This window comes from Rhipicephalus sanguineus, chromosome 7, assembly GCF_013339695.2.
Source record: "Rhipicephalus sanguineus isolate Rsan-2018 chromosome 7, BIME_Rsan_1.4, whole genome shotgun sequence".
Lineage (NCBI taxonomy): Eukaryota > Metazoa > Arthropoda > Arachnida > Ixodida > Ixodidae > Rhipicephalus > Rhipicephalus sanguineus.
In genome coordinates, this window is record NC_051182.1 from 117,385,266 (window position 1) to 117,408,373 (window position 23,108).

The 23,108-nt window shown below is 47.4% G+C and overlaps 1 pseudogene; it reads left to right on the plus strand.

Moving 5' to 3' along the window:
* The first annotated feature begins 3,067 nt into the window (after positions 1-3,067).
* Positions 3,068-23,108, plus strand: part of LOC119399781 (fatty acid synthase-like) — a 66,231-nt pseudogene continuing 46,190 nt past the window's right edge.

Consider the following 23,108-nt stretch of genomic DNA (forward strand, 5'->3'; position numbering starts at 1 on the left):
CGTGTAGCTGGTGCCACGCTTCTCCGTAGAATGAAGAATAATGGCTTAGTAGGTGCTTCCCAACTTCACAAAAATTGTGATTTGTGGCGTAGTGGGTACCTTTCTAGTGTACTTGTATTGTAGCCCCAAGAGAGCTTAACGGGCTCTAGAAACGCCGCTCTTCCAGCTTTCGCTGTGACTGTGCTGCGGTTTCAGCGCAGGCCTGGCGTTTTTTCACAGTGACACAAGGAGAAACAGAACATGGCCACTCAAAACTGTGAAAGAGAGTTTTCCCAGAAAACAAAAAAACAGGACATGAAGAATAAATGAAAAAAGAAACACACAGACAACGCCTGTCGAACAATGCTCACTGAGTAACATCGGAACATAAATGATCCGATAATAGACAGTTTAAGCAACACCACGAAAATGTAAAACAATATCTCCGAAGTGCAAATAATATTGTCCCCAATAAAGTTTCTAGTGATCATGAAGATGAATACTCTCATGTGGGCAACATAACTGACATCACATCATAATAACTAGCACATAAATGTAATACGTAACCTTAAAGTAATAAGAATATAAAGGCCTCGATAATTTTCAGTGCATAAGGACCGATCACAATCGCAGCTTCCTTAAGCCATATCACCGGAATTTTCCGTTTGTAACTTTCGCTGCAAACTCTTCGCACAGAGCAGTGAAATAAATCTGTAACTTTCATTGGAAATGCGTCGCTCACAACCGTCGACTCTACACAGCAACGCAAGAACCTGGAGCTCCGAGACAACGACACCTGCGGGAAAAATAAAAACACGGACACGAAAACTCTCTGGATTTGATGTCTTAATTGAATTTGCGATGGCGTAACGTTTCCCTCTAGGCTGGGCACATCGCATTTAAAAAGAAGAGAACAGTGATTGGGGGTGTACGTTTGGCATTACCGACCCTCGCCCATGTCGTGGTGCGCATTGGGACTTCCTAGTATGACATCGGTCCGCGTTCGCATTATTTATAGCAGAGGCGCCATTGCCCAGCGTCCTGCATGCTCAGTGCGCAGCTTCTGCCGTCGTTCAGGTGTCCTTGTGGTGAGTACGACGCAGAATGCCGAAATCTCGACCTGAGGGACAACATTACGTTGGAATGCTCAATTTTCGTTACCATTCTAACCCATGACTGTAACGCAAAGTGAAGCACTCATAATTCGCGTAGTTTTTTCGCTGGGGCATTTCGGTTCTGTGCTGGCATTTCTAACCTTAACACTGGTTTGAGCAGCGGAACTTAAAACAAATGACAAAAAGAAAACTGACAGGGACTTCGCTGTACTAGCAATTGAAATTTTATTTCTCTGTGCGCGGCTAAATAAATAACCAAACCCCCACAGTCACCAAACGATATCTGACAGTGATTGACGCCTGGTGTCGTTTCCACGAACTGTTTTTTAGATACGAAAGCTTTTTTTTTTTTCTTGTCAGAGCCACTGACGCTGTACTGACGCACGTGCTGCCTTCCTTCTCGATCTCTTGCGGTTTCTTTTATCTTCCGCTTAAGTATCTTGCCTGCTTTCGCTCAAACGAGTGTTAGCTATGAACCAACTAGCTCCGGTGAATACCATTTCCACATTTCTAACCGCCCGATCCCGCCGAATCGCATTTGCGGATCATATCAAGTCTATCGACATATATTGTTCGATGCGGTGGTACAATTGTTTCGGTGCTCTGGTGTAGACCCGAAGGTCGCGCGTTCGATCCCGGCCGCGGCGTTCGCATTTCGATGGAGGCGAAAATGCTATAGACCCGTCTGCTGCGTTATGTCATTTCACATTAACAAGCACCAAATGGTCAAAATCTCCGCGGCCCTACACTACGGCGTGCCTCATAATCATATCGTGGTTTTGGCACGTAAAACCCCAGATATATTGTTATTATTGTTCTACACGTAGATTGCTTGTAGCACGAAACGAAAGTATTTGCCCTGTGGTCTGAGCGCACGAGGCGACACATTTCACGGCGGGAGGCACGGCAAACAAATTTCCCTCATTAAGATAAAATGTGGTCCATATTCATGTAGAGTAATATGTAAATTCATTCACCTACTCCAGATCAATATGAGCGTGAGTCTCAACCTGAGTCAGAGTTTATGCCCTATTTTCGTGTGGTGTACTAGCGGGCTAGTTGGTTGTACATCTTTTCGTCTTCAGCGCCTGCGTTGTGTGTATCATTGTTTGTTGGCCCGTGTTCCTTAAATTGTGCGCTGCTGTTCTCAAGAACTTCTTGGGAGATTTTATTTTGCTGCCGCTTTTTTTTTTTTTTGTCAGCTTAAGTTTCAACGCTGCCAGGAGTGTGAAGCATTATATCTATATTCGGACTATCTCGGTTACGTGTCCCACCAGAGTATACTAGCAGGCATTAGGATGAAAACACGAACTAAACGTTGCATTTCCTCCGCGTTGTGCGACCAGACCGTGACGACTACATCTGCAAAAGCTACCATGAATACTTTGAAGAATATCGGACTACACTCGGTACTTTTAGGAGACCACTGGTTTCGTGGTAATTGTGTATAAATAAGCATTGTGTTTTCTGATTATCATCGTCATCGTTTATGACTCTTTACTCTCCGTTTGTCCCAGTGCAGAGTAGCAGGCAGGAACATACAAGTTGAAGCCGACTCCTTCGGCTTCTCTTAATAAGACCTATCTATCCTTCTATCTTGGTTGGACGTATTGCTTATTTCTTAAGAAAAGGAGATTGAGAACCACCCGTTTGCAGAACGAAACCACAAGGAAATTCATACGGATTTCAGAAGAAAGAAAGTCTCTTAGTTGCCGGAAAATTTATCCTGGTCCGGGGATCGACCCCGGGACACACGCCATTCCGGAGTTGGTCGCTCTACCGATTGAGCTAGCCAGGAAGCTAGTATTTGGCAGCGCGAGGGCGACTTTATCGACAACTCGGAGCACACGGACACACACTATTGCATTTCAGTTCTGCGGAATCCCGCAAGGTGGCGGAAGGGATGATAAAGGGAAATTGACAACTGCGCGTTTGCAGCAAGAAGGCACAAGGTTATTTCTTCTTCGCAGCGACAAAATGGCTGAGGAGGAGTTCGTGGTCTCGGGTATCTCGGCCTACTTTCCGCAAGCCGACCACATGGTCGAGTTCCAGGAGAAGCTGTACGCCGGTGTGGACTTCGTCACAGATGAAGAGACGCGCTGGCCTCGAGGTATGAGGGTGCATACACAGAAGCACGTATTCCTTTCCTCTTTTTTTTTTTTTTTGATTGATAGCATCTTTGACAAATCGCACTGTGGAGTCCAGGCGCTACGATCACTAGACGACACAGCGCACCAGAGTGGCTCCAGTGCACACGGGTACGCTTTGTAAAACGTGACATTGATGCGAGAGCGATATGCCTGAGCGTCCCCACTCCTCCATTTGTAGGAACGCTCAGACATGCGTTCTCGCATCTGATGGCTGTGCGAAATTAATTTCATTGATTGATTTGATTGATTTTTTTGTCACGCACCTTTCATAGAAGCCGAAGACAAAAGCTTTTTAAGGATGACCTTGAGGGGGTCCTACGGCTCTGTATTGGCAAATACAGCACCAAAGGCGCGAGCATTTTGTTTACATCTCCGTACACTCACAAATCATCATTATAACACATTGTCGTGCCCTTAGACTAAACCACCAAGTTAATAAGACGCATCATTAGTTGATTCGCTACACAGAACGTCATTCATTACGATACATCGCATCTGCATGATACATCAGCAGAACACCTAATTTCAGCTTTCGCCTTGTAATAGTGACAATTTAAGAATTAAATGCAAATCAAAGACAGCTCTAGAGGTCAAGCTTAGGCTAGGAAGAACCCGTACAGGTCAGACACTTGTACTTCGCGAATATTGATTCGTTACTGACGGCGGAGCTGCTTAAGCCTTGCAAACCTCCCGTTCACCTCGACGAGAAACTGTCATCACCACGAACGCCCTTGCGCGTGCAACGAAATTAGTGGGCCGGCGCGCGCTCTCTTCATCCTCTTCTTCATCTATGCTTCGCTGCCCCGAACACATGCGCCCGGCGTGCGCTTCCCCACGGTGGGATTTGTCCGCCGTAGGATGCAATAACTCGAATCGGCGAGAGAACAAGTACAGGGAGAGCGAAAAAAGAGAGAAAGGAAAAGAAACAAAAGAATTTCAGAAAAGACTAGAGAGAGAGAGAGAAAGAAAGAGGACGCGAGAAATTAAGAGACATGGGGGAGAAAGAGAGAAAAGATATAAGGAGCGAGAAAGAGAGAGAAAGAAATAGATGTATAGAGAAAGGAAGCAATAGAAAGACGCAGAGACAAAGCAAGAGATAGGCAAAAAAACACAGAAAGAACGAGAGGGAGAGAAACAAAGAGAGGTCGAAAGAAACAGAAAAATAAAGAGAAACAAGGAAGGCCGGCCAGATGCGCTGTTGGTCCCAGCCTTGCGCCGCTAGTGCAAGCTACGTAAATTTATTTATAATAGCCATTAAGTACACGCGGAAGTTTGTTGCAAAGCATTTGCTGGCCTTCAAAACGCAAACAAATACCTGGCTCAAAGATTGAACCGTGTCGCAATAGCGTGCTGCCGGAGCTGATCGCGGAGGCCACGGCCGCACGAACCTCACCGCGTGCTCGTTTCCTTCGGCAGGGCACCTGGGTCTTCCCGAAAGACTGGGCAAGATCCGCGACCTGTCCCGCTTCGACGCCCAGTTCTTCGGCGTCCACCCGAAGCAGGCGCACAAGATGGACCCGCAGCTACGACTCCTGCTGGAGACGTCATACGAGGCGATTGTCGACTCCGGCTACGACCCGGCAACGCTGCGCGGACGCAAGATCGGTGTCTTCATCGGTGCCTCCGACTCCGAGATGCTGGAAGCGTTAAACGTGGACACCGAAAAGATCGACGGATACGCGCTAGCCGGATGCTGCCGCGCCATGTTCTCCAATCGCATCTCCTACTCGCTCGACTTCCACGGTAAGCGCTGATCAATGCTCTCTCCTTTTGACGGATACGTTCACGTAGGCACTCTCAATTATTCAACTTTCATTAGCAGTAGTGACCTTACGCTTAGCGTCTGCAACAGTCCAAGGCTGTGTTTCAGTTCTGAACAGCATCGTAGACAGCCTGCGCTGACTGCTCAGAAGGCAGAATCGAGTCCCAGTAGTCCGAGTAATGGAACGCGCTTGCGTGACGTCTGTGATGCCACCTCGAGGCGACAACTATGAAAGGCAGAGTTATGTCTTTAACTTATTTCGCGTTGAAACCTATAGATACTGAACGTAGCTTATATTAGGCGCGTAAAGGGGCGTCTACTTGTGGGCAGACGACCATACTGGAGAGATCCGAGCTATCCCAGCATTCCGCTTAGCCGCCATCTTGTTTAGACAGCAAAACTAGCATGCGTCGTATTTGTCTGCGATGATGTCTTCGCGAAGGTCTCTATTTTGCCGGCTACGTCAGAATTGGAATGGGACTTAAGGTAGCTGCTGTCCGCTTGGCTGTCTAGTTAGCTGTCTACGGTGAGTATTGGAACACACATCAAGTCAACTGCTCTGAATTCCCGTATGTGTCACGTGTCTCTAATGACGTAAGACGTAGGCGCCGCTTTAGACGAGTTCACTTGGGCCGTTACAAAAAACTAAGCGTACGCTTTCAATTGTCACATCTCGTGTGGCCATGGTGCTAGTTCTGGCTTTGGTAAACTTGTCTGAAGAACCCTAGGCGTCATGCTTAATCATGGGTGGTTGAAGGAGGCAGTGGAGACATAACTGTAATCCTTTACTTACTTCATCGGCAAGAACCCATCCGACCGCATCAAGGAACCAAGTATGTTCCAGGCGTGTTCTCATAGTCCTTGTCAGTGTGCTCACCTTTTGTATTCTACGTTACATACAAAGTGCAGCAGCCACTGCACTTAATGATGAATATTTCATGCAACATATAGATCCCAAACCTTCATTACGATGAGTAACTCGCTGAACTATTATCAGCAGTTGTTCCACGATATTCACTCTCATCATTATCTACCTTGAAATACCAGGAGTGAAACAGCTTTTATGTTGTTTGAGAACTTTATACAGCACATTAGCATTACAATTCTATAACCTTGGTAACGGATATTTTGTGCACATATATAGTAAGGGTTACATTAGTTTACAGTGCATACATTCTAATATTGGTAACCCTTGCAATCGGTGCACAAAGTCACATTTATCGGTTACCACGTTTAGAGTGTAATCACTAGAGCTAGAGTTACTGGGACGTTAACTGAGGAATGTGGGCGTGGGAGCCGAACCCGCAATCTAAGTGAGCCGAGGACATCGTGGTCAAAGCTCACCTTTCGTTATATTGCAGTACGTAACAAATTGTTGAGGCCTCGTACATGTAGAAGGTGGATAACACTAACCCGCCTACACAATGTCTCACAGTAGTATTTAACACAGAAGCTGTCTATGGCTAGTATAGCGGGACATTTTCGAATCCTATGACACAAAATGGGACCACACGCGGCTATACGTCGGCCAACACCGGCGAATCACGAGCGTACACATGATGCCCTTTTTCGTGGCACTGAGCGCTGACGCAGCGCTCGTCCGCTGCGCGATCACTTGTGCGCCTGCATCATTGGAAAGAGCGCACCTTTCGTCCACACTTTCGAGAGTTTCATGGCTAGGCCACGCGCGGTTAGGACTGCCCATGGAACAGCTGCCATACGACGAGCGGTGACGGCAACGAAAACGCTCGCCTGAACGACGGAAAATCGCTTTCGTCTTCAACCCAATTCCAGTCAAACGAACAGTACATAGGTCTTACATTGGCCTAACTTTAGCTAACATGTCTGCCAAATGAGAATGAAAAACTGTGTGTACCACAGTGACCGAACAACAGTTATAACAGTCGCTTCAAAGTAATAAAAGTAAAATAAGAGTTTGTAAACTGCCTGCAAACGCGTGCGTTTGAGTCATATATGACATTGAAGAGCAATGGCGTCATTGGTGCACACCATGGTATCAGTAAGGCAGAGCTTCGGGGGAAGATGGAAACTGAAGTGTTGGAGGATCCTTGAACAGGCTGCACCGAAACCCCGTGTTCAATGACTTTCCATCACAACGACAAGGTTAACATCCCTGCGTTAGGCGTAACACATCTACGGCTTCAGTGACCAACAATCTTCGTAAGGTGGACTCGCAGCGGATTTGTTGATCGAATTCAGATTTGCAGTAGCCTTCCAGTCACTCATATGAGTGCTTTCCCGACAGGCCCGAGTTTCACCGTCGACACAGCGTGCTCGTCTACGATGACGGGCCTAAGCCAAGCGATGCTCGCTCTTCGCTCCGGCCAGTGCGAGGCAGCCATTGTGGGCGGGAGCATGCTCACGCTCAAGCCTGCCGCCTCCCTGAACTTCAGCCGCCTGGGCATGCTGTCCCCAGACGGCAGGTGCAAGGTGTTTGACTCGGAAGGTGAGTGACAGCATGGTACAAATACTCTCCTTTTATGAATGACAACTAGAGGACAGTTGATGGTTGACTCTTAATCAATGGACTCGTCTACAGAACGGTGCGATAAGTAGCGACTTTGGCATCTAGTCACCAGTCTGCCTAAGCTGTGCCACTGATAAGTTATGTCCCGCTCACATGTCTTTATCACTAACGTCCATCTACAAGTTGGGATAGAAGTGTGCGTGTTCTTTTAGCACACGGAATACAAAAATCCAGTGACACGCGCCATTAAGGCTGAAGTTAAGGAGAAAATGGATGGAAGCTTGAAGAGATGATGAGTTCTTGAAGACAGCGTGTCAGCGGAGCCGACGTTTCGACAAGTAGTCATGTCTTCTTCAAGGCTGCAACTGCCTTGAAGAAGACAAGACCACTTGTCGAAACGTTGGCTCCTTCGACACCCTGTGTTCAAGAATATTTTCTATGACACACACACACGCACAAACGAAGCTTTCAACTGTTTCTTGGAGCGATAGCTGTACTGCTCTCGGTAAAAACCAAGAAAATAGCTTTGTACATGCGTTTGATCTTGAAGCTCTGCAAACGTCCATTTCGTCCTCTTCCTCCTCGCACGTGCGTCGTCATAGCAACGAATGTGCGCAGTGTCGGTTTGTTCTCCTCTCGCGCGCACCCCGCTCCGCCGGTCGGCGAGAGCCGCGAGCCGACGGGAGCGCGCGGCTGTAGAGATGAACTCTTGCCACGTGAATACGAAAAAAAAGTCAGTTTCGCCGCAACGGCGAAACAATGAATACGACAGCAATAAATTTGAATGTAATGCGAAGAACGGAAAGCAGCTCGAAATTGCCAGCGCGTCGCTCGAGCCCAAAGTAAGCACGAAAAGAACGCACACAGGAGGAGCGCGAACTATCATGCGTCACAGCTCGACACTTGAAGCGCGCTGATCAAGCATAAAGCAGGACGCACGAAACGAAAGAACAGGCACACGCAGACGAGCGCGAACTAACTCTCACAGTTGTTACTTATTTCTGTTTGAACGACGCGCTCCTTTCGCAAACGCGGCCGCTGCAGCGAGCGAAGTGACCTTCGTACGCTCTGTGACTTCAGCGCGGACATCGCGGGGAAAGCACAAGACATACAACCCCCCGCTCCACCTCCCCCCCCCCGCCGGCCGCCCCCTTCTTTGCTCGAGGTAAGCGCACGAAGGCGACCACGCCCTGTAGGTCGAAGAGTAACGGCGTTCGCAGAAGCGGGGCGACGATCTTTAAAGCGTAGCCCGCGCGCACTTCGCGCCATCTCGGTGGTGACCAAGAAAGCATACTGAAAGAAATGGTGTATATAAATAGCTCGCCGTTAGCAGGCTGAAAGACGGTACTCTTCATGGCCTAGCCGTCTAACGCCGCGCGCTGCGAAGCGAGAGGTCGCCCGTTCGATTCTGCGCGTTGGAAACTTTTTCATAATTATTTTTCTTTGTAGCTTTTATATATATATATATATATATATATATATATATATATATATATATATATATATATATATACGGCGCTTGACGCGCCTTCCTCGATAGTTGCCGGTATATCTCGACAACCTTGGTTTAACCGCCTTCAAACGTAGCGCTTTTTATGTATTCGTTCGTAAGTCTCGATATAATCTATACCAAACAAGGAAGAAGTTGAGGGGAGGTGAAGGCTTGAAGGGTTGAGAAGTCGTCAAGCAAGGAATGCTGCTGGAGCCAGCGTTTAGGCATTTGAGACTCCCCTTCGTCGGGGTGATACTTAGTGTCGCTGCCCTTACAAACACAAGTTCCCTTGTCGTATATTAGCTACAGCGACAACTCCTGTTTGGTCGCTTCACATGGTAATTTTTACCAATGCCCCACCAATAGATCCCAACGGCTGTCTTAAAAATTCATATTCCTCCTTGAATATTAGACAGCAGGCTGAGCAAAGTGGTTAATGCATTTGACTCGATAAGTCCGTAATACTATAGCGAACACTCGACAGGTCTACTTATATTGTAAAGCACGGAACTGAAATGACGAGGACGGGACAGTAACACAAACACAAGCGCTCTTACTCCCAGTTACTCACAATGTCCACACAATCCACCCATGCAACCCATGACACAACCAAACATAAAAGGGCGGGAGGCAGCTCTGTCCAGCTCGGGTCCGAAGACCCAAGAGGCCGTCATGAAACGCGCGAAGACAGCGGCCCGCGCCAACGGGATCCCGGACTAAGGATCCCACTTACAGATCTTCTATCATAACATCAAATAAACACTTTATTCTCTCTCTGTTCTCGTCATATCAGTTCCGCGCATTACAATATGAATATGTCACACCAACAAGGCCAAAAATCCACTCTCGCTAAGTTCATCTCTGCAGACAACACAGAACGAAAGAGCGATTGTCCTGTGTCGTTCAATGTAGTCTGTAGTGCGTTCGCCAGTATTATGAATTCAATTATCTAATTGGTTTTGCCTAGGTTGCAAGTAAGGGCTCGTTCTCGTGTGTTTCTTAGTTCATTTGTTTAAGTACGCGCCTTTTTTGGTGTACTGTGGACTTGCACCAGATTCAAAGGTGTTCTTGCCTTCAGCTTTGTCAAAACACATAGGCAATCGATATTGTATCACTCAGAAGTCCTTGAAGTCAAATGAGTCCGTTAACATAAGGACAGATACTTCGTGCATAGCACGGCCGTGCTTTAATGAGCAGTGATCCAAACGAAATTAACTTAAATTAAGGACGATGGCGCGAGCCATGGAAAGAAAAATTATAGGTGCTGCCGTAACAGTGCAGGGTGGGTCAGGGAACTGACGTGTGTTATGGACATCTTTGTCAAAATTGTGCATAAATGGGCATGGCATTTAGCAAGAAGGCAAGATAACTGCTCGCCTTTTAAGAGTAACAGACGAAATTCCAAGAGAAGGAAAGCGCACTAGCGGCAAGGAGAAATTTAGGTGGGCAGATGAGATTAAGAGGTTTGCGAATATAAGGTGGCCGCTGCATGCACAGGACCGGGTTGGTTGGTGGAACATAGGAGAGGCCTTTGCCCTGCAGTGGGCGTGGCCAGACTGATGATGATTATGATTAGTTCGCGTGGGGTTATGGCTCAAATAGTGTTACAATAGCCTCAAATTGCTTGGATGGCAAAATGCTGGAAATCTCAGACGCACGGCTTTACGTAAATGCAGGGAACGGATACGTCCGGAGTGAGACCATCGGCGTGTTCTTCATTCAACGGGCTTCTGATGCACGTCGTATCTACGCCAAGCTGATCCACGTCAAGACCAACACGGACGGTTACAAGACTGAAGGTACGCGTCACCTTAGCCGAGGTCTAGCTTTCACAACAGAATAACTTAGATGTAGCACGAAACAATGTACGGACACGAGCGGACACATGACAGAACGTTTTAGTTTATGCGGTATTCCACTGTACGCGAAGGTGTAGTGGATACCGGATAACGTGAGCCGCGGATAGCGTAGCAACGCTCGCGAACGAGCTTTAGCATGCGTATAGTACGACCAAAATACGCCAGCAACGACAGCATAGCTCTTAGTCGCCGCGTCCGTGTATGCACGATGTAAAAAATAATAAGCTTGCCATGACTGCCGCAAACTGGAACATTTCACATGGTGCGAAGACATGTTTGTTTGTCTAACGTAACTTTTTGCTTGTTTTATTAGCCTTGCGTTATCTTTTAAAATACGTGGTAAACGTACCCCCTTACGTCAAGTGGCGCCAGCTATGAAGGATCAAAAAACTAGCAAAAGCGTAATTTATGTCCTCCGAGATTTCGGAAGCGCCGATCGCCCCTCGCTAAGCCTACAGCATCGATTATTTCAGTGTGGCCTTCGGAAACGGTGCCGAATCGACACGAATGCTTTGCTGTCGAAGCTTCAGGACATGAATCTAAATCAAATACAAGCGTCAGTTTGGAGCTAACGAGCTACAGAGCACACAACAGCCACTTGATAGATTTGAGGTGGACGGAAACCACTTTCGACGGTGCCGCCATGTTCTTCAGGCGTTTTAGGCCTATCAGTAAGGTGCGTGCATGCGCAGTTAACACTCAATATTACGCTATACGCCGAATGCTTTGCGTATAGCGGAATACCGGAGAGCCTAAGACGTTCTAAGGACACCGCACAACCCTACTAGCAACATCGTCAGGGATGTTGATGTTGGTGCTAGTAGCGGTGTGTGGTGTCCTTGTGTGCCTTCTCGTATCTGTGTATCATTTCGCTCTACATTTAAGTTGTTCAGATGACTCACCAACAAGCCCACGTTGCAACCACTGTCGACTGCATTTCTCATGACCGATTGAGATCCTGACCTACGCACTTACATACGCACCGTGCGACCGTTTCCTACTGCGTTCATGCTGAATCTAGCACCTCGGTGATGTATACAAGTGATGTGAGTGCGAGAGATATCATTAGAGATATCATTATCATTGTCCGGTATTCCGGTATGTTCAGAGGGGTTTGCGGAATACCGGGTTACCGGGCGATGGTTTCGACAACTTGTGAGCTTCGTGCAACCCCAATTATGTGCACGTTTGTTTGTGTTCGACTGGTGTTCTTGAAAGGGACAAAGTTTTAAAAGGCAACTGATTCGATATTAGGCCGTTGCCGCGAATTTACACCAGCAGAGAAGCAGGATGGACTATCTTTCTGCAATGATAATTTTATGCTTGCCTGGTTCATCTCGGCCTCGCGAGATGGCTCCATGTGTCCGGTCTCTCGCGTTTACGGCCACGGTATTCGGTATAACGCTAATGCAAAGAAGTTTAGCGGACAGACTAAAACCTTCTATTTAGGGGATGCTACACAAGTTTACTTCGCTGTACGTCTATAACGTGGTATTCCCTATGTATTCGACGAAATATGACATGGCATGTACAGGGCAATGATAGCTATGTGGCGTACAAAAAAAACAACACTCACTATATCAAAGTTGCTGAATGATGTCATTGTCTCAAAGGACCAAAATGGATCAAACAGGCAATTAAGCTAACGAATGCATAGGGGATATTATTTGTTGTTGTTAACTGTATTGCAGTAATTATGATACAACTTGCAATTAATAAAAGTGGAGGGAAAAGCGCACTTTCTGCCAACGGGTCCGAACCCACAACCTTCCAAATGAGCATCTGATGATCTAACCTTCGTGCGTTGTCTCAGAAGAAAATTTTCGGAGACTGTTCGTAGCACGAGACAGTGAGACACCGTTAGTCCAAGGGCTGAGAACGTGCCTTAGCTGAATATATGGCAGTATTTAAAGTATGACAGCTCTGACAACATGTCTCGTGTTGAGATTAGGACTCTGTGTTCAGGCAGAAACTTGCACCTTAACCGTATCAACTGGCGATGTCTCCTTCGACGTGCTCTTACTTCCAGGAATCACATTCCCGTCGGCCAAGCTGCAGGAGCAGCTTCTGCGAGAGGTGTACAGTGAATCCAAAGTCGATCCGCACAAAGTCGGATACGTGGAGGCACACGGCACGGGTACCAAGGCTGGCGATCCCCAGGAGTTGGAGGCGATCAGCAGCGTGTTTTGCGGGCCTCGCCGCGAGCAACCGCTCAAGATCGGCTCCGTCAAGAGTAACATGGGACACGCCGAAGGCGCCTCTGGTTAGCAGAAGTTACACTGAAAAATTGGTTATTGTAACAAGCGTCACTACTGCGTTCAACGTTGGTACGACTGTATCGCTGACGTTCAATGCCACCTGTTTAAGGTGGTGCACAATGAGGTCAGTGCCATAAATATCAAGTTTTCCTTCGACAGATCAAGAGACACAGATACAATTGAAGTAAAGGCAGGGATATTAACCAAGATTGCAAATTCCGCTTTGCCCCCTTACGTTAGGGGAGAGGTGAAAAAAGATGGAAATGGAGGCTAAGAGAAAAGTAGGCGTGCAAAAAAAGGGAAAAGAAAGGGAAAGGTAACTAATGGGAGTGCTATGCCTGTGCAACAGACCACTGCCACGCAAAAAGTTCAATAAGGCAATAGATTTCCGGTGCGACGACAGATTAACTGCGCCGACGTAAACATTGACCCTAACGTTCGGATCACAATGTATTCATCTGCCGCCTAGGTGGAAGGCCTGGTACATCGCGCTCCTTTCAAGAGATGCCCTCGAAAGGTACTTGTCTTGTCCTGCTAGCATTCACAGCACAAATGTTTGAGTTATAGTATTCAATGATCGCCGACGTACGTCTCTTAAACCCGTAGCAGAGACGTTTGCTTCGCGTCACCTCCGTGGCATCACTTACGCATCTCTCCCATACGCCACTGACGAGCATTCCTGAGTGATTATGAACTGGCGATTGTAGAAAGCCTAAGAGCCTCGTTTCTTCCCCGCCTGACTTCATTTGATCGAGTGTTCTGTTTCGTTCCTTTTTCTTTCCTTACTGGGCCTCGCGACATTTAAAACATTTTCCTCACCTAACGTATTAAATCTTGACGGATGACCTTCGCTCATGTTGCCTCATTCTTTTGTTACTTCTTTCTTTTTATCAGGCGTGTGCTCTATGGCCAAGGTCATCGTGACCCTGGAAACTGGTGTCATCCCGGCCAACCTGCACTTCAAGGAGGCCAATCCCAGCATCCCGTCTCTGCACGATGGCACGATCGAGGTGGTCGACAAGCCGTCCCCATTGCCTGGAAACCTGGTCGGCGTCAGCTCGTTCGGCTTCGGCGGCGCCAACATGCACGCCATCTTGGAAGCGAACCCGTCACCGCACGTGGACACCCTGCCACGCGAGAAGCCCGAGTTGCCCCGACTTGTCCTCATGGCAGGGAGGAATCAGGATTCCCTAGAGGTCAGCTTTCTTGGCAATATTTTTACGGCGAAGCTATATGCGGCCATGGTTCCGTGTATTTTTCCTGCACGTACGCCCACAACAACACGTCGTAAGCTACGATTGGCCCACGGGGTTACTACACGCCCTTTCTCATTGGCTGAAAGTTCCAACACGCCAGAATTCAGGAGGGGCTTGGAAACACCCTTGAGTCTAACAAAAGCTGTTACCGCAGTTAGGTCATATAAAAGGAGCACTGGTGTTGACGTTATCACGGACACATAGAGCCTGCATGTTACACTAGGCATGCAGGAATGTTGCAATACCTGCATCCTTTCAGGCATTGCATCGTTGTTGCGAGTCTTTCATGAGCAAGGCCCTATGACCACTTACGATTAACTTAACTGTAAGAACTACTTCTTTTGTATACGTGGACCCCAAATCCATTGCGGTATTCTCATCTATCAGTCCGTCTCCTAAAGGCGCTAACCTGGTTAAGTTCCTCGCCTTTCCCTTATGACATATTCCTCTCTTTCTCTGTCTATCTCGTCGAGCATCACTGTACCAGAAGCGTGGTAACCATCTTGACAGGCATCAAGGTACCACTGTGACAGACGTTGTCAAGAATCTTAAAACACCGCTGCACACGCAGTAATGCAACTTTCGCGACCCAGTTAAGCTTCTTTGTCTGCAGTTGTTCTGCCTTCATGTGATTTCTACACCTCGCCAACTGTTCCTTCTCCTCCTCCCCCCTCTTCTTGCGCAGCGCACTCTGAATCGGGTGGAAGAAGAGGGCCCTTACCCGGACTCGGCGTACGCTCTCCTGAACAGGGTAGGCCAGCCGAGCACGTACCAGTTTCGCTACCGAGGCTACGCCGTGGTCCCCGTCGATGGTTCCGGCAAGGAGGTCGTCAAGTTTGCCGAGCAGACTCCGTTCGAGAAGAGGCCCCTGTGGTTCGTCTTCACCGGTATGGGCTGCCAGTGGAACGGCATGGCCCGACAGATGATGCAGTTCGAGGTGTTCGCCCGCTCCATACGAAAGTCGCACGACCTGATGCTCGAGCGATTTGGCATTGACCTCGTACGCCTGGTGACCAGCGAAATACCGGAGAACGGGAGCATGGCATTGCCATTCGTCGCCATCGCGTCCATTCAGGTACGCCGGATTGTCACATATTCATGCAGGACTGATTGTGGGCAGGTTTGTTGGTACCTCATCATCATTATTATCAGCAGCAGCAGCAGCCTGACTACGCCCAGTGCAAGCGCCTCAGCCATATTTCGCCAGTTAACCCGGTTCTTCGCTTGTCGCGGCCATGTTATACCTGCAAACTGCTTAATCGCATTGTCCCACTTAACTTCCGGCCTCCCCCTCGCACGCTTGCCTTCTCTTGAAATCGAGTGTGTTACTCTTAATGGCAAGCGCTTATCTTTCCTACGTGCTATATGCCTTGCCCATGCCCATTTATTATTCATTTCTGCTGAAATGTCCTTAACTCCCGTTTTTTTCCGAACCCTCTTTGCTCTTTTCTTGTCCCTTAAAGTAACAAATATTATTTTTCTTTCTATGGCTCCCTCCTGCGTCGACTCAGTCTAAGTGGAACCCTTTCTGTAAGCCTCCAGGTTTCTGAATTGGTGCATATCTGAGTTTGAAACAGCGCGCAAAGACAGCATAAAGGAATGAAGACAATGAAATGACTCCGTGTGACGTGTAGCCGCTTTGTCGCAAGATGAAGTTCAGCAAAAGTTGACAGTCGCATTTCACCGTCTTCACCTTTTTAGGTTCACCAATTCAAATTAGCTCACGAGGTCCACGACGAGCCGTTCTTTTATCTGAGACAAAAGCAGACATTCAACGATAAACAAAACAGCAGGTGCTTTCAAAGCCGCTAGCATGAAGACCAGACGTATCCATGTGCTGCCCATCACTCCCATGGTGACTGAAAGATCACAGCGCCACAGTGTCCTAGTAAATGTTGTAGAAAACAGCATGTTTGCAATCACCTGGAGACAGTTTCGCACATGGTGGGAAGCAACAAAGCTATGAAGGAGTGCCACGTGGCAGTACTGAAGCCGATCCGTAAATATGTAGTGTTAGAAACAGTTCCACGTCCCAGGCAAGCGGTATTATCTAATGGCACCACTTACGTGTTGCGGCACAAGCAAATATCCTTAATATAACACACATAGCTAATATCGAAATATATGGGGGAAATATCTATAACTCCTTTGTCAACGCCTGTTTGGTCTATACTTATTTAGCTAACAATGCTTCTTCGCCCCAATAAGGCTGAGAGTTTGGCTAGTTGGTGACTGATCATTATACCGTGCGGGGAAGTAGCGCACTTTCTACGGGGACGAAGGAGACAAGAAGGACACGACACTCGCTACACTCACAACTGAACTTATTTTAGAAAAATACTTCATGTATATGCATCGACGCACCCTCGAGCGACACAGAAATGAACTAACAACACAATGCTAACTTATCAAAAATACATTTTGTGCACACCCAAGCGATAGGACGATCGGGACACGTGTAAAAATGAACAGCCAATAAATTCTTATCCAAGAACAAATTCCTGCACACAATTGTCATAAAACGAGGCATGTGCAGCTTATACACTTTAAAAATTTACAAAAAAAACTAAATAAAAATAACAATACACAGTCGAGGATAACTGCAATATGTTCCAGTACAAACTTACAAGCGCTTCAAACGGAAGTAGGCAACATGAAACAGAGCGTAACAGATGCCAACTCTACAACTTCAATTTAAGTCCTGTATGTACCCATTCGTCGCCCCATGGGTCAAATTCATGATTTGATTAAGTCAAAGACAGCTTAGGTCACTAGTCACGAAGGACTGGGTGTCTTGCATTCAAGCGCTACGAGTCGCTTTGGAACGCTAATAAACTTTCTACCCAAGTTTTATTTGAAGTAATAATACGACTCATCTATGGCACAGACACGCAGACCTCTGTCGAAGATGCTCATATTTCAGTCTCGTTGAAATAGCGACATATTAGAAATTCACATAAGGGAGAGACAAACATTCGGCCTTCCGTGCTCCAAATTGAGCATAGTGCGCGCAGGAGACTGGTGTCGCATACAGACGAATTCGTTCCCGCACCTAAAACTCCTATGCAAGACGCACCCGGCATATTACACAGACACCTGTACGTGGTGTGGCGCAAAACCCATGCTGGTCCACATAACGTGGGAATGTGCGGCTAGGCCAGGACACACCAACTCACCCCTTCTAAGGACAGCGAACTTCGTTCAGCAGTGGGAGGCACTGCTCGCAAGCGTGGACAGGGAGAGCCGATTGGGCCTCCTAGAACAAGCTTAGCGGGCCGCAAGAGCCAGCGGAGCCTTGGCTGCGGGCCCTTCCCAGAACTGCCGTTAAATTACGTGCTTAATAGACTTTTTCCTTCTTTCTTTCAAAATTTGCTGTCCTCTATCGTTCTTAGGTGGCTCTCGTTGACACCCTTCGTGCCCTTGGCGTGCATCCGGATGGTATCTTGGGTCACTCCGTGGGCGAGACTGCCTGCGCCTACGCCGACGAAGGCTTCACGGCTGAGCAGACCGTGTTGTGCGCCTACTGGCGAGGCCGTTGCGTGGAGCTGAAGAACCTACCGAAGGGGGCCATGGCTGCAGTCGGTAAGGGCAATGCCAAGGTTGGGGGTTCAGTCTCCACAAACGGAGAGATGCGTCGAATGTGTACAGCGTTTCCTTGACGACGCGTACCTTAATAATTATTGTTTGGATTTTACGTCCCGAAACCACAATACGATTATGAGAGACGCTGAAGTGAAGGGTGCCGAAAATTCCGACCACCTGGGGCTCTTTAATGTGCACCGTCATGTGATGACGTCCCATGACGTTAGATAACGTCATCAAATGCCATCGTCTCTTGGTGAAATGTTGCCAATGCCGCAGGTCGCGCAAACCACGTGAGTGTCTCTGACACGGCGGCTCCTCATTCCTTGCAAGAAGTCTGCAACGCGATTGTACAAGTTAACGCATTGCCATGTGCGCAGCAGGCGTTCGCCTTGACGTGTTACAGAGGATAACATGACGCCGAAGTTTTTCTTTACTGTTAACGTAAAAATGAATTCCGCCGCTCCCGGTATAATGGGGCGTCATGAAGGTATTCGGTGCAGCCAGGCCGCACCGTGACGCTAGAACGCATTCGTGTGGGTCTCTTACGCAATCGCATGCGTTTGCACAAATACTCATAGATATGCGCACGGAGGGGCAGGGGGTGCCCCCCCCCCCCCTAATTACCAAGGAAAGACGCAAAGTCAGCCCATACTTTTCTGAACTGTCCTGTCATTGTTTAATGAATAGAGTTATGCCATGCAGGTTTTATAAGCAAAGAACCTTAGGGTTTCGGCTTCTCGAGTCGTCGTCAGCACCCATCATAAACGGGTATGGGCCACAAAACTAGGGTAAATCCCACTACTCGGCACCGGTGAATATGCATATTATCAGTTAAAGGTTCGTCGTTACTGCCTAAAACACTACGTTTCACTTCACAGCGGTATCAGAACCCTGACGAAATTTACCAAGGCGGTCAAGTTTCTTAAGTAAAACAAGAGACACAAACGTGGATATCTACGTTAAAGTCATCTATTTGAAACACCACTTCTTGAAACATACCTGCAAAGTGATCGTGGGTTACTCGGCAACAGTTATCTTAACAAATAGCCGACGACGTTAGTGGAGCTGATACACATTTACCGACATGCCCGGTTTCTGACTTCGCACCACTATACTCGGGGACAACTTTCTGTGGCAATGAAGGGAAAGCTACAGAGCCACATTACACGTATCCTACCGCTAATCAACGTAGTCCCACAATTGCGTCCGTATTTTCTGCGTGAGCTATATAAAATACTCCTTCATTTTCTACATGTAGCTTTTTGAGACGGAACGCAGCGCACACAAGCGAGATATTTGTATTTATTTTACTTTATACGTTGTCACTGCGTTTTTGCGTGCTTGAAAAAACGCCAGGCCTGCGCGGAAAGCGCAGCACAGTCACAGCGAAAGCTCGAAGAGCGGCATTTCTAGAGTTCATTGTAAAATCTCTTGGGGCTACTAATACAAGTACACTAACAAGGTACCCACTACGCCATAAATCACAATAAAATTGAAGTTTAGAAGCACCTACAACGCCATTATTCGTCATTATGCGCAGAAGCGAGGTTCCAGCTACGCATCTGTAAGGCATTATGTGCACTTTGTTTACGTTACGACTGTTGACGATGAAGGATTGTGGCTCAGCCCTTTGCAATGGGTTGGAAGCTTTAAACGACTGGCCAGTTACGTAATTCGCATTGTGTGACACCCGGTCGCTATTTCACTTTCTCACCATGCAATATAACGCACGTTGACGTGAGAAAGGGAGACAGAGAGAGGGGGGAAGAACGTTATTGAGACCCTGAAGAAATGGATCATGGGCTTATGGGCTTCCTTGGCAACCAACACAACTGCACTTGCGAGGAACCCACTACGCTATAAATTATCATAATTTCTGTGAAGTATATAGGGAAGCAGCCACTATGCCATTTTCCGTCATTCAACGGAGAGCCGTGGTACCCGCTAAAGACATGTAAGGCATTAAGCGCACTTTGTTGGTGTTGTGCCTGATGACGAAGAATTATTGCAGAGCCCTTTGTAATGGGTTGGAAGCACCCAACAGCCCACTCGTTGCGCGATTCTAATTGTGTGACGCCTGTTTACAGAATTCGCGTTGTGTGATGCGTGGTTGTTATTTCACTCTTCTACCACACTAAATTACATATGTTAATGTGGTTCCTTCCGGACTTGAAGCCTGTATAGCGTCTTTTTGCAAGGCAGTTTGAAGCATGCGTTAAGTGTATGAATCAGTGCGGTTTTTGACAGCATGATTCTCTGACGACTATTTATTCTCTAGTTCACGAAAAGGTCTATATAATGCCATATTAGATATGTCGTTTCCTGCACCTTTGTACCGCTCACTATATGTTGGATTGCCTGGACACGACGTGCTTGTGCGTGTGAAGAAAATGCCTATTTCACCAACATCCAAGACATTCTTCTACAAAGTGCATACACAGACGCTGCCTGTGAAGACCTGATTAAGCAGCAAAGGCATCTTTGTATCTTCAGTTAACTGTCGCCTCTTTGAAGTTCCGGAAACTATAGAACATTGCTTCATCAGCTGTAAAGACGCCATACTCTTCTGGGACGTTCTACAAAGGGCTTTTAAAAAACAACTCGATTTAAATTCCTATAGCATACGTTATCTCATGCCACTCAAAAGCCATTCTATGCCTGTTGACATGCTATTACTAATGGGTATGCACAGTTTATGGAAAACTCGCATGTTAGACAGGCATGCGGAACCCATGGTATCATCGCGGTTGCATTTCATTCAAATGGCTCTTCAGCTAAAAGACTTTTACGAACAACTAGAGTTTCAACCGGACTGGTATCCACTCTTCATGAAATGAATAGCTTTAATACCCTTTTAGGACTTCTGTGTAACGCTTGTACGCTGGTAGTGTCCGCCTTGAGTATTTTGTTCGCTATGTATGCTAATTACACCCATTTGTAATAAATACCATGAAAGAAAAAAAAAGCACCGGCATGGCTCAGAGGTAGAACACTGGGCTCCCACGCAGAGGGCCCGGGTTCGAACCCCGTTCCATCCTGGAAATTTTTCCTTATTTCCAGCGATTGTGGTTACGGACACCGGCGGCGGCTGCGGCGGCGGCGGCGGCGGACAACTACGGCGCCAAAAACGGCCGTTGAAATGTTCTCATAACAGCTTTCGCTGTAAAAGTCGCGCCTTTTACCCGTACCTTAGACGCTAAGCAGCGTTTGCGTCGAAATGCAACGCTATAGCGATCACTTTCCACGGCGTTACGAGACACGCGCCAAACCGGACTACTTCGCGTAGCAGTACATGTGCAGACGCTCCTCCCCCGTAGCTTTCCCTTCATTGCCACAGAAAGTTGTCCCCGAGTATAGTGCCTCATCAAAGAAGTCTCTCTCAAAACAATGTCGCAAATTACCTCGGTTGTTGTTGTACCCTCTGCCACATGGCTCATACCCACTCCGGGGGATTGGGCGAGAATTCATGTAATGAAATTTTTAAAGTATTTTGAGTATTGAATGTTGATACCAGGCCCTCCTTCTTCTTCGTCTGTCGTCTCTTCTTTTTCTTCTTCTTCGCCTGTCTCTCATTGCAAATCAGCCGCGATTTTTGCTGTTGGAAACACCGGCGCACACTGCATGCTCCGCCCTCCCCAGTTTTTTTTGTCGGACGTTATGCCACGACGATGGTAGTTAACTGCTGAGCGGGAAATTTTTTCGTTATGCCGCATCAGCCGGAAATTTTTTCATTATTTTTGATAAAGCATGTCAACCAAGTGTAGCGTGCCTTAGAAATATTTGCAGAGCGTCACGTAAAACTACGCCTTTCATAAACTACTCGGACCGAAATCGGCAAGATGATCAGAGAAATTACGGTGGGTATAATATTCTTTCCCTTGGGGCGTCCTCTCTGGGCCACAGCAACAGGAACGTTTGCATAGCTGTCTGCGAAAGAGTTCCTTATTAAGTTATTTCCTATTGCTATTTGGTATTTTATAATTCTTTTCTCTAATTGATTATTTTCGATATTAAGGTTCTTTTCTCATTCTATTGGCACATAACCCAAAGGTAATGTGAATCGTTAAGCTTTTTAAGGTGAGAGTCTTAGATGCCTCTTCAAATGCGAAGATTGACAACCGCGTCGACCGTCGTCCCGCTGCATCGATGTCAACATAAGTGATGCAAGAAATCCTCGACGTATGATTACGTCAGCATATGAGGTCATATATCGCTAAAATATACGGCGTCACGACACGAAGTTGTCGCTTGGTGAAGGGTGAGCAGATTACGGGTGCAGTGAAAAACCTGGTACATTTAGAAAGCTTGCAATGCGTCTGATCCTGAAGGTACTGTAAAACACTATAGAGGCGGAAAGCTTACGGAGGGAGCCGTGGGAGGATCAATACATCGACTTAGAAGAAAAACATGGCTGATCCCTCCGTCATAGGAATCGGTATAACACGAAAGTGAAACGTGTCTTCACAGAAGTAGTGCTTATTGTGTAGTGATATATGAGAGCTTGTACAATGTCTATTCGTGTTTGGCAGCTATAGCACCGTTTGACGTGGATGCACCCATGTTGACAGCATGTCTCTATCGAGACGACTAACGCCCATGATCATGATTAAACCGTTGTGGTAGCTGACGGTGTGAACATATATTTGGACACAGCGAATCGTGAATCTCGCGTAAGGATGATATCAACAAGCTCATAATCAACACTGGTACCCGGTATGCACTTCTTCAAAGCGTCGTCAATTAAGGAGAGAAACGGCACGGTGTGCGCTTTCTAGTAATGGGTAGCCGACGCCTGTGTTCATGCATACATAACACACACTGCGCTTCAGCAACACGGGAGGTAGAGGTTCGTAGACTGAGCCGCAAACGCGTGCGTCCCGCTGGCCTCTGTCTCGCAGGCGCTGCTCTCGCTCCACCAAAGCACGACATTCGCCCGTCGAAATCGCGTCCTTTCTGCAACGCATACTGCAGCAGTTTTGTGAGTCGGTGCTCTCGCAATCGAAGCAGTCGGCGGCGGAGAAATCCCGTTGGTGCACGTGGAAGCTGCACTACTCCGATGAGCCGACGCACGCTAACACGAAGCCAAAGGCAAAGAACGTAACTGCGTCAAGGGTGCCTCGGCGACGCCAGCGCGGCCAGTCTACCGCTCTGGTCTGGTATCGAG